The sequence below is a fragment of the Saccopteryx bilineata genome, chromosome 1, assembly GCF_036850765.1.
Source record: "Saccopteryx bilineata isolate mSacBil1 chromosome 1, mSacBil1_pri_phased_curated, whole genome shotgun sequence".
Lineage (NCBI taxonomy): Eukaryota > Metazoa > Chordata > Mammalia > Chiroptera > Emballonuridae > Saccopteryx > Saccopteryx bilineata.
The window spans coordinates 235,397,037-235,412,642 of record NC_089490.1 but is presented as its reverse complement, the minus strand read 5'-3'; the positions used below and the strand labels follow the sequence as shown (position 1 = coordinate 235,412,642).

Below are 15,606 nucleotides of genomic sequence, written 5' to 3'. Positions count from 1 at the left end.
ATGGGGTTGATATAAGGATTAATTAGATAATGTTTACAAAATGTTTTGAAGATTAAAGTGCTAAGTATTATGCCTATTGCTTCACTACTGACTCATTGGTGTTCCTAAAGAGCTTAATCTATTACTTGGCTGGCAATCAACATTTCAAATCATCAAGCCACTGAATAGCTTCAGTCCTTAGCACACTGAGCCTAAAATAGTTTCCTTTGGAATTATCTCGCTAACTAGCAAGTAATCCTTTTTCTATCTGTCACCCCATCTAATAGCATCTCCCCAGAATATTATTCAATTGGATCTCAAGTACCTTAAATAATTTCTCAAGGGAATAATTCATGTGGTCTAATAAACATTGCTCTAGCATAATGCCCACAGAAGCATAATCAGATTGTTTCAAAAGGATTTGCAAAAAAACCTGTGAATCTTAAAGTTATCATTTAATAAAATAATGCCTTTATTCATTATTTTACTATAGAGATATATCAGGTAATGTCTTCAAACTTTAATTCAGACAGAAAACCTTGTTTGTATTCACAGTGATAACCCTGCCTCCCCCCAAAAAAACTCCCTCATTCATTCATATACTCATTTGAATATGTATAATATCTTAATTCTATTCTGGCCATTATTTTTTAGTCTGCATTAACGACTGGAGACTGTACAAAATTTGGAAAGAATATTTTAAAAGCTCTAAAAATAATGATTTACATATATGCTATACAGTAGTCTCCCATGTTATACAAGAAAATGGGGCCAAATTTATAATGCATTTATTTTAGCTGAAAGTAAAATTGTATGAATGTTAAAAATTAATTCAGATTGAAGACATATTGGGATTTTTTCCTGAAAATGAAAAAAAGATCTAATACAACTCCATGTTTGTTAAAATTCACAATATTCCTGCTATCCTCCTTAATACAGAACTCATTTTCAGAGAAAAATTTATTCTATAATTTCTGTTTGAATTTCCAAGGTTTATAATTAAAAAATATTATTAAAGAAGAGACATAGATACTGATGATCTCTTCAGCCTATCATTTACAAACATAGGATCTGTTCACAGAATCTAGGTCTACACTGGCATATAAAGGAGGATGCAAGAATTTCCATGTATTAATTTTTATTTTCATTGAAAATTTTATGAATATTGATTGTTAAAATTTTATAATGGAAAACAAACATGACTAGCATATAAAATTAGAAACTATTAGAATATCACCACATTACATTATATGTGGATATACATTGCAATGACTTGGAAACAAAATAGGACATGTTATTTAGGGGTCTTTTGTAGGCTTTTATAGATTTTAGTAAGTTCTACAGTTATAGTTTACTTTTTTTCTTTTAAAATGAGGTAACAGCATCAATAATCTTTGGAGGGATTATATTGAGGCAGAGTGTTAGCAAAACCATGACAGGCTATAAAAATGTACTGAACATTCGCTTAGTATGTGCTCAGGAGGAAAGACAGGGTCTGGGAAGCATCAACACTTCAGGAAAAGGAGTCATAGAAAAACCAGCGGAGGAGAATGAGAATTAAGAGCCACTAAGGTGGGAAAAAAAATTCGGGGCCACGAAGAGTCCAGAAAGGAAAGCAATTCGAGGAAGTGAGTCATGGCTCATAGTGTCTGATGGTCCAGAGAAGGATATTCAAATGATCTATAAGCAGATTTTTAAACACAACATGATTGATGACTTGGCATTGCACATTCAGGTTCAAAGCAAAGAAGTAAGAAGGGGAAAACAGGGTGCATATGACATAGAAACAGGAAAAAATAAGGAAGTATACTGAAGAATGAATTATAAGTGAGGAACTGGAGATGATAAGTGTAGACCATTTCTCAAATATATGTCCATGACCAGGAACAGATTAAGATCATCATAGATGCGAAGGACTGAATGTGATTTTGGTTAATTTTACGTGTCTACTTGGTGTGGCCAAGGTGGCCCAGATAGTTTGTTAAACGTTACTTCTGGGTATGTCTGTGATTGTCTTTCTGGGAGAAGTGTGCCATGGCACTGCTGACCTGAGGAGAGCAGATGGCCCACCCCAATGTGAGTTGGCATTATCTTATCAACTGAAGTCCTAAGGAGAATACGAATGAAGGGGAGGGTGGAATCCTCTCTACCTGACTACACAAGCTGGCAAATCGGCCTCCCGCCATGAGCCCTCCTGGCCTTGGGGCCGTCAGACTCAGACTGGAATCCACACCATCTGGCATTCCTGGGTCTCCAGCCTGCAGATGGCAGACCATGGGACTCTCATTCTCTGTAATGACATGAACCAATACCTTAAATCATAAATGTGTGTATACATATATATGTATATACACATATGTTATAGATATATATATATGGGTGGGCAAAATAGAATTATAGTTGCATTTTGACATGCTTCTGAGTTAATAAAGCTATTGTGATAATCATAACTGGCATGTCTTTTTCCATTGAACAACTGTAAACCTATTTTGCCCACCCAATATATATATATTTTATATTTTATATATATAATATATATATAATATAATATATATTGTTGTTTTGTTGTTGTTGGTTGTTTCACTGGTCGTTGTTTACTTGACCTCTGGTGTGGATTCCCATGGAATATGGATTCCAGTGTGTGCAGAAGAAAGGCCAATAAGCATGTAATTATCATTTAAAATGTATGGTTGATCTAAAGCAATGCCACCCAATGTGTGTGTGTGTGTGTGTGTGTGTGTGTGTGTTGTACAAGCATGAGAAAAATTAAGGAAAATGAAGTTATTTTCTTTGTCCATAATAGGATTGAAGTAAGCCCTGGCCAGTTGGCTCAGTGGTAGAGCATTGGCCCTGTGTGTGGTAGTCCCGTGGTTGATTCCCTGCCAGGTCACACAAGGGAAGCGTCCATCTGCTTCTCCACCCTTCTGCCTCACCTTCCTCTCTGTCTCTCTTTTCCCCTCCCATAGCCAAAGCTCCATTGGCCCGGGTGCTGAGGATGTATGGCCTCTGCCTCAGGCGCTAGAATGGCTCTGGTTGCAAAGGAGCAATATCCAGGATGGGCAGAGCCTCACCCCAGGTGGGCTTGTCAGGTGGATCCCAGTAGGGCACATATAGGAGTCTGTCTCTCTGCCTCCCTGCTTCTCACTTCAGAAATATACAAAAAAAAAAAAAGATTGATTGAAGTAAGACTAAGAAAGGTTCTTGACTCAGAATAACAGCTGATGATAGAGGACTTTTACAAGTGAAATATTCCAGCACAAATATGGGGAAAAGCAGAGACTACCCGAAAAGAATCAGGTCTTTTCAAAAAAAAAATTATGTAAATGGAAGCTCAGATTTTTAATTCTTTTTTTTTTTTTTTTTTTTTGTATTTTTCCGAAGCTGGAAATGGGGAGGCAGTCAGATAGACTCTCGCATGTGCCCGACCGGGATCCACCCGGCATGCCCACCAGGGGGCGATGCTCCGCCCATCTGGGGCATCGCTCTGCTGCAATCAGAGCCATTCTAGCGCTTGAGGCAGAGGCCACAGAGCCATCCTCAGTGCCCGGGCCAACTTTGCTCCAATGAAGCCTCACTGCGGGAGGGGAAGAGAGAGACAGAGAGGAAGGAGAGGGGAAAGGGTGGAGAAGCAGATGGGTGCTTCTTCTGTGTGCCCTGGCCGGGAATCGAACCCAGGACTCCTGCACGCCAGGCCGATGCTTTACCACTGAGTCAACTGGCTAGGGTCGGAAGCTCAGATTTTAACCTATTAGGAATCAAGGCTGTTGGTTCTGTCTTTTTGCTTGGCCTTCAAGGCTCCCTAGTTCAGTATTATCAGTGTTGGCAATGAATTTTACAACTACTTCTGAACTTTTGAACCTCTATAACTTGCAGATAGTTTGGGAAGGATAGAGACAACACTAAAAGCCATGGCTAGGTCTGGCTATTCCTGCGGGAAGCCACTGGTGCTCACCCCTTCTCATGGTACCCCTGAAAGTTCGCATTCTTGCTGGTGTCCTTGTGCCACAGCCACTTTAGGGCAACAGGGCCGAGAGTAGTAAGGGTCTTCATCAGTCAGACATGCCCACATAAGTAACCACACCAAGACTCAGTGACTTAAGGCCATAGCTGGTTTATCACCGCTCACACTGCTATGGGTTGGCAGAGCATTTCTTCTGGTCCTGTGCTGGCTCCCATTTGCCTATGCAAGAAGCTGCAATGTGGGTGGATAGCTCCCACCATATTGACTGGTCTCCCACAGTGTGGCTCGTCTAGGATGCCCTTGGCAGGGACTGATGGGCCAGGCGATGCCTAACCCTCCAGCAGACTAGCCCAGGCTGGTCTGTGCAGTAGTTATCAGGATCTGAAAGAGAACCTGTTAGCACGGGAAACTTGCAGAAACCTTGGCTAGACCCAACACAGCCTCCCTTCTGTCACGTTTTGTCAAAGTCACAATGCCAGGCCCAAGTCATCTATTTGCCTATATAAGCCCTCCCTGCATTAGAGGCACCTCATTCTAATGGCTGCCTTATTTGACTAATTGACAAGGGGCTGCCCTTGTTAGTAAGGATCCCCCAACAGCTCTGAGTCAGGGAAGAATGCAGGAGAACAGTTCACTCCAGGGTTCTCACAGACCAAGCCAGAAAGTCAGCAGAGAGGAAGCTGGTGGACCTGTGGCCATGTCTGCAGCTGGGACAGGGACCCAGGTGGCCAATACTCTAGAGGAAACTATGCATCCAGGTTTGGAGGAAGCAAGGCCACCTCCTAGAACACGGCAGTGAAAACAGAAAAGTCCCCAAGGAGCTGAGGGAACTGATGACATCTAAAACGCTGTTAATTTAACATCAAAGAAAATCAATAACATGTCTTCTGTTTTCCCTCCCCACAAATGTGGCTGGTATTTCCAGAAGCCACTAGATGCTTAGCAAGAAATTCAGCAGAGCTGAAAGTCCAAAATAGAAATATTACCGAAAATACTTGGAGTTATAACCTGATATGACTGTGAAATAACTAAAAATAACTCAACTTTACTGGAAAAGACCAAGTTTTGTGTTTTTTGTTTGGTGTGTGTGTGTGTGTGTGTGTTGGTCATCAGACAGAATCAGGTGTACCAAAGATGTAAAGGGAATTCAATGATGGAAAAAAATTACATATATTAAGGATTCAAGTTTTTATTTTTAAAACCTTTATTTTATGATCCCACCACAATTCTTGTACAGAGAAAATATTTATAAAATTGTAGAGGAATTTGGGGGAAGAGTCAGAACTGGATCTGGTCAAACGGCTCTATTTTAGAATTTAAAAGAAAGAACATCACCCGGAGTTTCAACCTTGATCACAGACACCATCTCAACTCATGCACAGTCAAGCTTTCATAGGTCATAGCTAATTCTGGTAACAACATAAAACCAGACTCAAAAATAAACTGATAAAGAACAGAGGTTGTGATGTAGTAACATCAAGGCAACCCAGCACTCAGAAATCCAAACTAAAGCAGCAGCACAAAGACTTGTGATAAGGTTCTTTTGTCATTACAGACGGCAAGTTTATAACTGGGTACAACCCTCCATTTTCCCCCCTATAACATATCATCTGTACACTGTACTGTGTGTTCACCACAGCAAAGGGGCAGAGCAGGTCCCAGACATCACAGGTAACGTGGGATGATGGAAAGGACCCAAGGAGAGTGAGGTCATGATTGCATTGTTACCTAAGTGGCCCCAAAGCAAACCTCCCAAGTGTTTTTCTGAAGCTGGCTTAGAAATGTACAGAATAACAGAGAATAAGGAGCTAGAATATAATCAGAAGTATGTCCCAGTATTAGTAGGCATGGAAATCAGCACTTGGTGGAAATGATTAGCATTTGTTCAGAAAATTGTGTCAATGACAGTACATGGTCTCTAACACCCTTAGTTACATATATAGAGCATATATTTTCATAGAAGCAGATCATCTAATTATCTCAGCAGTGTCCTATCATCATGATCTCATAAAATTCCTTTTGGAGATCAATAGCACTGGTCAGGGAGAGTTAGTTGTTACTCTTTTTAACGTTCAGAGTGGGCTCCTAATTAAGAGCCCCGCAGGCTGCAGGTAACAGTCTCAGGCTCAGGCTCCTGACGTTAGTGTTTCAAACTTGAAAATTGCACAGCCATGCTCTGTGTCTGTGGGAAATCAGTGCTTTTGCATCCCCGACCTTCCACAGTGCCCACCCTTCCGCTGGTCCTCTGCTGCTCAGCACCCATGGCTCGGGTCTTCCTTCCCAGTGTCTTAGCCTAGTGCCTTGGGCACCTGTCCAGTTTGCTTCTGCTTGTATTTGCAGCCACTCCAGCCTTTCCCTTCATCACCAAGGCCTGATTTCATCCCCCAGGACAACTCCCAAGAAACCTCTCCTCCCCACAGTAGGACCGGAACACTGTGTCCAATCCAGCTCTGGCTGCTGTGGAGTGCGGGAATTCCTTAGACAACCTATTCTGTCATGGTGCTCCAAATTATCTTCACACCCAACCATGCACAAGCTTTCCAAACAGCCCTTCTAGCCATACATTATTAGTACCTTGATTGTTTGTTCCTCCACACCGAGTGCAGAGAGCTAGCTGTTATTTAGGACGAGGTCACATAGCTGGTAGAGGGGAGAACTGTTTTTCAAACCTGATTCTTCCTGTCCCTATACTGTGTCCTTTATGCTTGGCAAATGCTGTGGTTCCAAAACAATCATCACCCCTTAAGTTTTTCCAACTTAATTCTTAAAAATAAACTGTCCTGGGAAAATCAATAAACTCGATGCGTTAGGGTTGCTGATTGAATTGATAAGGGAAGTGAGCAAACAGAAAGGAGGAAATTTCAATATTACCCTATTTCATTCTCTGATGACTATGCAACCCTCATAAATCCAAAATATTGTGCACCTTTAATTATTTAATTGATCGGTAAAAAATTATATTCATTGTAACATTTGAAATAAATTGTCTAGGCAAATCTTAAGGAATTGGGTGATTAAACTGAACCACTTATGTTTCGGTTGCATATTTCAGTTGACAAGTCAACTTGCAAAAATGACCGTGCAATTATATATATAGTATATATTTTATTAAGTAGGGAAAAATACATTATTTAACAACTAATTCTTTTTCTGGTTCAGCATGCTTTGCCTCTTTCTGTGGCCATCTTATTTTTTAATTTTTATCTTTTTTTAACACTCACCCTAAGTCTGTAACATGCATCACCCTGTCATATGTGGGATCAAATGTACTAATTATATTAAATTTGTTAATACTGAGCATGGATTTTCTTCTAAAAGCTTTGCCCATTGAAGGAAAGTCCAGTCTTTTTTTCTTTTAAAATATAAAAGGTATCCTGCAACAGAAACTACTGTCTCCTTCAAGAGCAAAACTTCTGAATAGAGCACGGAGTGCTTCTCAAGGAACACATTACAATTAAATAAAGCATTCTTTCTCTGTAGAATGCTCCCTGTGCATCTGTTAACTATCAGATCCGGTATAGACTGTGAGTCCAGGCGGTACATATAGCGGAGAGTGCTGAGCCCCACAGTGCTTCAACCAGTCCTCCTCATGAATTATATACTCTGCGGGAGGCATTAGGAATCCTAGGAATTGTCTTCGCTACACAGACTGAAAGGGCTGATTGGAAAGATAAGTTGCAAGATGGGAAATCACTGCTACCCCGTGAAGTCAGGAGATAAGAACATTGTGATTGACTGTGTTTCAAGGCCACTGTTAAATTGAGCTGAATCAAGACTGACAGACAACTCTGGGGTTGGCAATCAGAAAGTCACATATTGTTACATGCACATGCATAAGTATTTATTTTATGAAACATAGTGCAAAAAAAGAGAGGCACTGTGGGGGAGAAAAGAAAAAATACTTTGACGTATTTGGAAATTAAGTTTCCTAAAGTTTTAAGAGATAAATAGAAAATATATGAATGTCAATAACAGGAAGAATTTTATGACTGGAAGCAAAAATATAAAGGTCAGCGTACTTAGATAATTTTATCTGAGGTATAGCAGTGAATCTGAATCTTCAATTAAGTTTTAGAATATGAAATGACCATCAGATTTTAAAAATAGAGAGTTAATAATGATGGCCCTAAAAAATGAAAAGAAAGTATAATATAAGCAATAATAAATCACAAATATAGCTTTAATAATATTGTGATTCTAAATGGTTTAATAGAAAACTTTCCAGATATGGAACCCTATCATTTGTAATAGCAGAAAATTATTTTGTTGACTCTGAAATCTTTATGGAAAACTTTATTTTAAAAAGCATTTCACAAATGTATGAAGCAAATAAACTTCAAGTATTATTTTACATTTATGTGAGATACAGATAATTTAAGTAGAATCATTTAATGTCCTGAAGCTATAATAATGGGAATTCCATTTTTGTCTGCCAAATTTTGATGTTCCTTATAATTGAAATTTTAAATAAATTTTAATAAATTTTTACTTACATGAACTTTGTCTTCTACCACTTCCCAAAGAACAGCATCTTCAAGTCATTTATTCATTCATTCATTCATTAAAAATTGCTTGCAGGCCCTGGCTGGTTGGCTCAGTGGTAGAGCGTCGGCCTGGCATGCAGAAGTCCCGGGTTCGATTCCCGGCCAGGTCACACAGGAGAAGCACCCATCTGCTTCTCCACCCCTCCCCCTCTCCTTCCTCTCTGTCTCTCTCTTCCCCTCCTGCAGCGAAGCTCCATTGGAGCAAAGATGGCCCGGGCACTGGGGATGGCTCCTTGGCCTCTGCCCCAGGTGCTAGAATGGCTCTGGTTGCAACAGAGCGACACCCCGGAGGGGCAGAGCATCGCCCCCTGGTGGGCAGAGCGTCGCCCCCTGGTGGGCGTGCAGAGTGGATCCCAGTCCGTTGCATGCGGGAGTCTGTCTGACTGTCTCTCCCCGTTTCCAGCTTCAGAAAAATACAAAAAAAAAAAAAAAATTGCTTGCAGACCTGATCAGGTACAGTGGAAAATTTTATGTTTTATGGTATTTTTTACTTGTGATTATTGGAAATGTTGTCTTATGCACCCAAAGACATTTACACATCCAAGCATTATAACTCTAATTAAAATACTTGGGAGAGAAATTATATAATACATAATTTAAAATATGTATATGATACATAAATATCTACAAGTAGAGTACGAATTTTCTTTTGAAAGTTTAGAGCATTAATAAAATCAAGATCTTTATGTATTTCCAAAACCCTGAAATCTGGAGGAAATTGCACACATTTCTTTGGACAATGGTAATGTGATCTTCATATCCCTAGGGGCTGTTGTAAAGGTACATAATTTATATATTCAAAATGTCTGATTCTGAAGAAAACAAACAAGGCCAAAGTCCCTTTGTGGATAAAAAAAGTGGTGATGAATTTAAGCTGTATTCAGAACTTTCATGCAAGGATCTAGAATAATAGGAAAGGGCACAGAGTCAAACACTAGGACAATGGGAGGGAGCTGGGAGAAAATAGTACTACATCCCCATTCATTAACAACATCAATACTGTTGGAAATACTTCAGGATTACTACAGTGATTAGAATGACTTCACATTGTTTCATTTTAATTATTTCAGTGAAAGGTTAGTGTTTACTTGACCAAAACTGATCTGCTGGAAACTGACCCACTAGAATAGAAGTTGGCTCAGGAAGAGCCCCATGAAAGTGGTCACAGTCTAGTGCCTAAGCCATGGTGTCCATCAAGGGCAAAACTTAGTCCTGGGCCTTGATACTGCCAATGAGAAGTCTGTGCCTTTCCACCCACAAATATGGATCAGCAGGATAGGACTGGAGCCAAGATCCTATTCTATTCCATTGCTCCTGTGTCTTGACCCCGATCCTACTAAGAATGGGTGCTTTATCCCTCATGCAGCTTAGAGCATCATGTGTCCCAAGTATCAGCGATCACTCCTGGAGTGTGGCATCCGTTTCTGTTAGGTTTCTGGTTATGTGCTAGGCAGTTCCTGCTGCTGCTCTTATCTCTGTGAGATTTCTCTTGTCCACTCTCTCGCCAGGCCTGGCATTTAGCTGTTTGCTCTTGTGTGTGGACCAGTCAGCTTCAGAGTCAAGTTTAAGAATAATCTACATCATATTATTTGAGAAAACAAGAGTTCCTTGGTTTTTTTGAAGAAAACCTTGAGGTGAATGTGGTCACTTAAAATTGCCATTGTCCAAACAGCACAATTATATTGTGTCTTGCTATTTCTTTTCTTCTCAATATTTATAGATATTCAAAGGGCATTTCATTGTTTTTCATAACAAGGTATTTTTATTACAAAAATAAGGAAGGGTGAAAAGATTATCTGATGATATTATGCTTTAGCATGGGTTCAATTTCTTTACTATAAGAGAATTAGCATCTAAGGGCAGGTGAATCATTATAAGTTTACATTGAGTTGAAAACTGAATTCATTTTTTCATATAATTATTAGTAATTACTTTATGCAACATGACTACCTACCTAGATGTTAAGCTGATATCTCAGATTTTGCTGAGTCAGAGATGTCATCGGCCCGCCAGAGAATGGTGCCTGGTCCCTGATATGACAGTTGAGTAGAAACTGAGCCAGTATACATGAAAAGGGGACTTAGTCTAGGCAGAGAGATAGCAAGATGTGAAGCCCTTGGTAGCATGGCAGACAGGAGAGGGGGAAATAAAGTATCATCTTGCCTGAACAGGGTAAAGAAGAGTTTTGAACAGCTCGAAGCTGGAGAACTTGGTTGCAGCCAGGTCATGTGGCCAATAAGCCGAACTGGAGAATGTGAACTGATCCCAAGCACATGTGAACCATTGTTATGTCAAAGAATCATAACAGAGGACAGGAATGACCCACTTCTATGAGCTTTGAGAATATATCCCTGGTGATGTTATAGAGAGTCCAGATTATGTGCAGTCAGGAGGTGCTTTCCACAATCCAGATGAGAAATAACGAGAGCCCGGGCAAGGGTTGTGGGGATGCAGAGGAAAAGAGCAAATATGAATGGAGTTATTTACAATTTTGCAGGTCTTGGCTGATGATTGAATATGGAGGAAGAGTAAGAAGTAATTCAAGAATGATGCAGTTAGATGGATGGTGGGGCTATTCACTAAGAATGAGTACCACTCAGTGGATAAGGAGTAGGGTTTGAGGAGAAAGATGGAAATTTCAGCTTTGAACTTGTTGGTTTCGAATGCTGTGTGTCATTCCTCTGATAGCAGCTGATGCATGGCTAGGTGTGCGCCTCTGGACTCATCCTACACATGTGCTACACCATTTTCTCTCTCGTTTGTTTATGGGAAACCTATTGGCAACTAGCTAGAACTTGATACCTATATAATCTTATTAACCAATGCCACCCCAATAAGTTTAATTTTTTTTAAAAAAAGAAACAACAAGGGATCATTTAAGCAGGTGGGTGAGTTCACTGGAAAGACTTTTTTTAGTACCAGTATTTGGTTACCTCTGAAAGGCTAAGTGCACGATTTTGCATGAGAGAAGTGGCATGATGACCCACTGCCAGGGGCTAGTATATAAGGTATCTAACTAAAGCATCCCAGCCATGTTGCTGAAGGGGTCTTCTGCCCAGGCTAAGCCATCAGCAGTTATTTAACTCTAGGTGTGTTATTTTTTGTTGTTGTAAGATACCTGGGGTTCATGACTTTAGTTATCTCATTTGATGTCTTATCTTAAGAAGTGGTTGGCCCACAGATGACAATCAATATATTTGTTTTCCTTTCTAATAAAAGAATGATTGATGATGTCCATAGAGGGCAGGATGGGTTCAGAAATACCTTTATGCTTATCAGTATACTTCTCTTACCCTCTTATTAGGAGACGAAGACTGTTACTTTTATATTCTTATAACTCTGAGAAACTTCCTTCTTATATGTAATGATACCAATAAATGATTGTTGAATAAATGCTCAATTGACTTTTAGGCCTGGTCTCCTTCCATCAATATGAAATGGACTCATTTTATATAATCTTTTAAAATTGCTTTTGTCTGTAAATTTGCATTCTGTCTTTGGAGACCAAGTCTGTGATCAGTGTGAAGGACTGGTTTTCATTCTCCCGCAACATAGTCATTTCTTCAGAATTTGAAGTACAAGAGATTTAGAGAGATTTAGAGATGCCAAGAGAATTGGCAATCAAGTAATTCCGTTTCTTTTTATTTTCATTTGAAGGGGCAATAGGCCTTAGGAGTTCATGAGATGCCAAAATTAATGATGCATCCTAATTAAATAAATGTACAGCCTCTTTTTTTATTGCAATACTGGACAAAATCCTGGAGAAAATGGTCAAACTGCTTTATATCAGTCTTCCCATGAAAATAAATATCCTCTCACTCCTTGTCAGTCTTTCCTTTGTGGTCAGCCTGGCTCTTAAAAATCTTTTCATATTTTTCTAATTGCCATTGGCTTTTGTGCTTAATCTTGTTGCACTTGGTGTCCTCTCTTCACACCATATATTTTTTTAAAGTTTTTATTGATTGATTTTTGAGAGAGAGAGAGAAGAGAGAGAGATCTGTTTGTTGTTCTACTTATTTATGCATTCACTGATTTTTGTAAGGGATTGGGATGACACTGTAGCTGACTGAGCTACCCAGCCAGGGCCCACATATTTTTATATAGTTTTCAAATGTAATGCTCAGTATTTACTTCCTTGAAGTTAAGCCAATATTTATTATAACCAAATCAGCATGTGTAGGAGATTAATATTTGTGAGACTCTATGGTAAGTAGTATAGTCTAAATAAATAAAATGTAATATTATAAGTCCTTAAGTTGTTAGTTTATTTCTGGAACCTAGCTCTTGCGTAGTTCTCCCAACCCCAATTCCAATTCGTTCCCTATGTAACCCCATTGAAAAAATCAGCTTGGTTCTTATTGTATCAAGTTTCATCGTGATGCAAGTACCTGGAGAAAGGGAATGGACGTGAAACAAGAGTTTGCTTTAAATCCTCAAGTTCCTAGAGGGGAAAGAGCTTACTATTGATTTATGGACTATTTGCATGACTGGTTCTATTAGTTTTCTATTGCTTCTGTCCTATATTACCTCAAATATAGTATCTTAAAACAACAAATTTACTGGCTTAATTAAGTTTTGAAGGTCAGAAGTCTAAAACAGGTTAGCAGGGTTTTACTTCTTCTGGACGTTTTAGGGAAGAATCAGTTTCCTTCCTTTTTCCAGTTTCTGGAGGGTAACCTGCCTGCTTTCCTTGGCTAATGGTCCCTTATCACTCCCTCTGCTTCTGTCATCATATCTATTTGTCTGAGACTGTCCTTTTCTCTTATAGGATTTTCATGATTACATTTAGGTAGACAGGAAAGCCCATATGATAGTGGACATTTGGACTTCTCCAGAAATATGCACAAAGACATTTGGTTCACACTGACCAATCCCCTTCACCCTACATACCATGACCCAACTGGGCTGCTGAGGCAGAAAGATCATTACTGGTAGCACAGCCACAACACAATCATTAGACCAGTGAAACACGGTAGGATTTTTTAGGTGTGATTCTTGTAAACCAGTAGAAATAAGCATTATGGGCTCTTTGAAACAAGAGACAGTTTCTAAGAGTGGAAGTTTTGGACAGGATCTAATTAACAAGGACATTTTTGTGTGAACCTAAAGCCCTATAAAGGCTGATGTAGGCTACTGTTTGTGTCTCGAGGTCCTTTATGAAATCTGGAAAAGTTCCTTTTGCCATACAAGATAACCTAGCTATCCATCCTGAGAACTAGAATGTGGACATTTGAGGGAATACTTCTAGCATCTTCCACAGTGAGTAGTCATTAAAATCCAGATACAAGAAAAGATTATAAGGAAGTGTGACCAATCATTTCTTTGAATGTTTTCAAAATTGTTATTTTTGTAGGTTACGTGAAACATTGTGCAAGTTTATGCGTGCCAATTGATAATGCATTGATCTGTCTAACCATTATTCCAGGGAACATATTTTGGTCACTATACTAATAAATAGATTTTGGTAGTACAAATAATGTACAAATTAGTCATTTTCATTAATATCAAAAATCTCTGAAAACTCTGAATAGTCAAATGTTATACATATTGATAGTTTTATACTTTCATATTAGAAGACACTGCTTTGTGGATATATTTTACTTATAAAGGTTGACAGATAAATAATTTACATTTACATAAATAATTTGTCAGGAAAATTAATGAATGATTTGATATTTCCCTATATTTCTTCTTTCCTCCAACAAATTAGGAAATGCAATATAGTGAATAAACAGAACTCAGTTGTTCTTTCTGTAATGAATAATGGTGCTCCAGTTTACTCATGCCTCATTTCTCTCATTTTCAAGTAAACACAATGGTCAGGGGATTAGATTAGTATGGCAGATAATAAGGTATTTATAAAAATATAAAGTCCCATGCGGTAGCAAAGAATCATCATCTTTACCATGATTTACCAAGCCAGATACATGTCACATATCATGAAAATATTTTTAAGCACGTCTTTAGTAACAATATTTCTAAATAAAAATTAAATGCAATATATCTTTGTAAGAATATTAGAGAGGGAAAGTTTGATAAGTTACTTAATTTCATCTATTAAATAAATTATTATTGATCTTCTCTGCATAGAATCCTGTACCAGGTGGTGGAGATCAAGGAGTTGAGAATAAAGACTACTAAAAACCATAAACATGTTTCCTGCATCATGGAGCTGATAGTTGGTGGCATGTGCTTTTAAATAGGTTAGGTTCCATTATGTACTTGTGAAGACATTTTCAAGCCTACAAAAACACATACCATGATTAAAAAACTACTCAATAAAAGTTTCCAGAATGCTCCTCTTACTCCAGTATTATATATGAGATAAAAGTGTGTATTGGTAACCCACCCAGACTTTGGAGTCATACAAACCAATTTCCAATTCTGAATCTTTTACTTAGTCTCTGACTTTTGGGAAATTAATTAGCTCGTTGAGACTGTAATTTTATGCATGAGATGTTTATAACTAAATAGCAGAGTTGGTAAACTAGTTAAAGAAACAGGCTTATAGCCTGACCAGGTAGTGACACAATGGATAGAGAGTTGGGCTGGGACACAGAGGACCCAGGTTTGAGACTCCAAGGTCACTGGCTTGAGTGTGGCCTCATTGGGCTTAAGTGCAGGTTTACCAGCTTGAGCATGGGGTCGCTGGCTTGAGTGTGGAATTATGGACATGACCCCATGATTGCTGACTTGAGCCCAAAGATCTCTGGCTTGAAGCCCAACATTGCTGGCTTGAGTCCAAGGTCGCTGGCTTGAGCAAGGGGTCATGCTCTCTGCTATAACTCCCTGGTCAAGGTACATATGAGAAAGCAATTAATGAACAACTACAGAGCTGCAACGAAGAATTGATGCTTCTCATCTCTCTCCCTTCCTGCCTCTATTCCTGTCTGTCCTTCTCTCTCTCTAAAAGCAAAACAAAACAACAACAACAACAATAACAAAAGAAACAGGCTTATAGTAGACTCTTAAAAGAGTCTATGAATTTTCTCTATAAAAATTAAAAATTTGAATAAGTATGATTTTGTTTTCAACCCTTAAAACATAAAATAATCAATACCAATTCTTTATATGTATTTCATTTTGATGGTATCAGATGAATGCAAAATTTTAATTTTATAA

At 38.8% G+C, this 15,606-nt stretch overlaps 1 protein-coding gene across 3 annotated transcripts in view; it reads left to right on the top strand.

Moving 5' to 3' along the window:
• BRINP3 (BMP/retinoic acid inducible neural specific 3) overlaps window positions 1-15,606 on the top strand; it is a 327,366-nt gene that overhangs the window by 94,496 nt on the left and 217,264 nt on the right. The window lies entirely within an intron of this gene.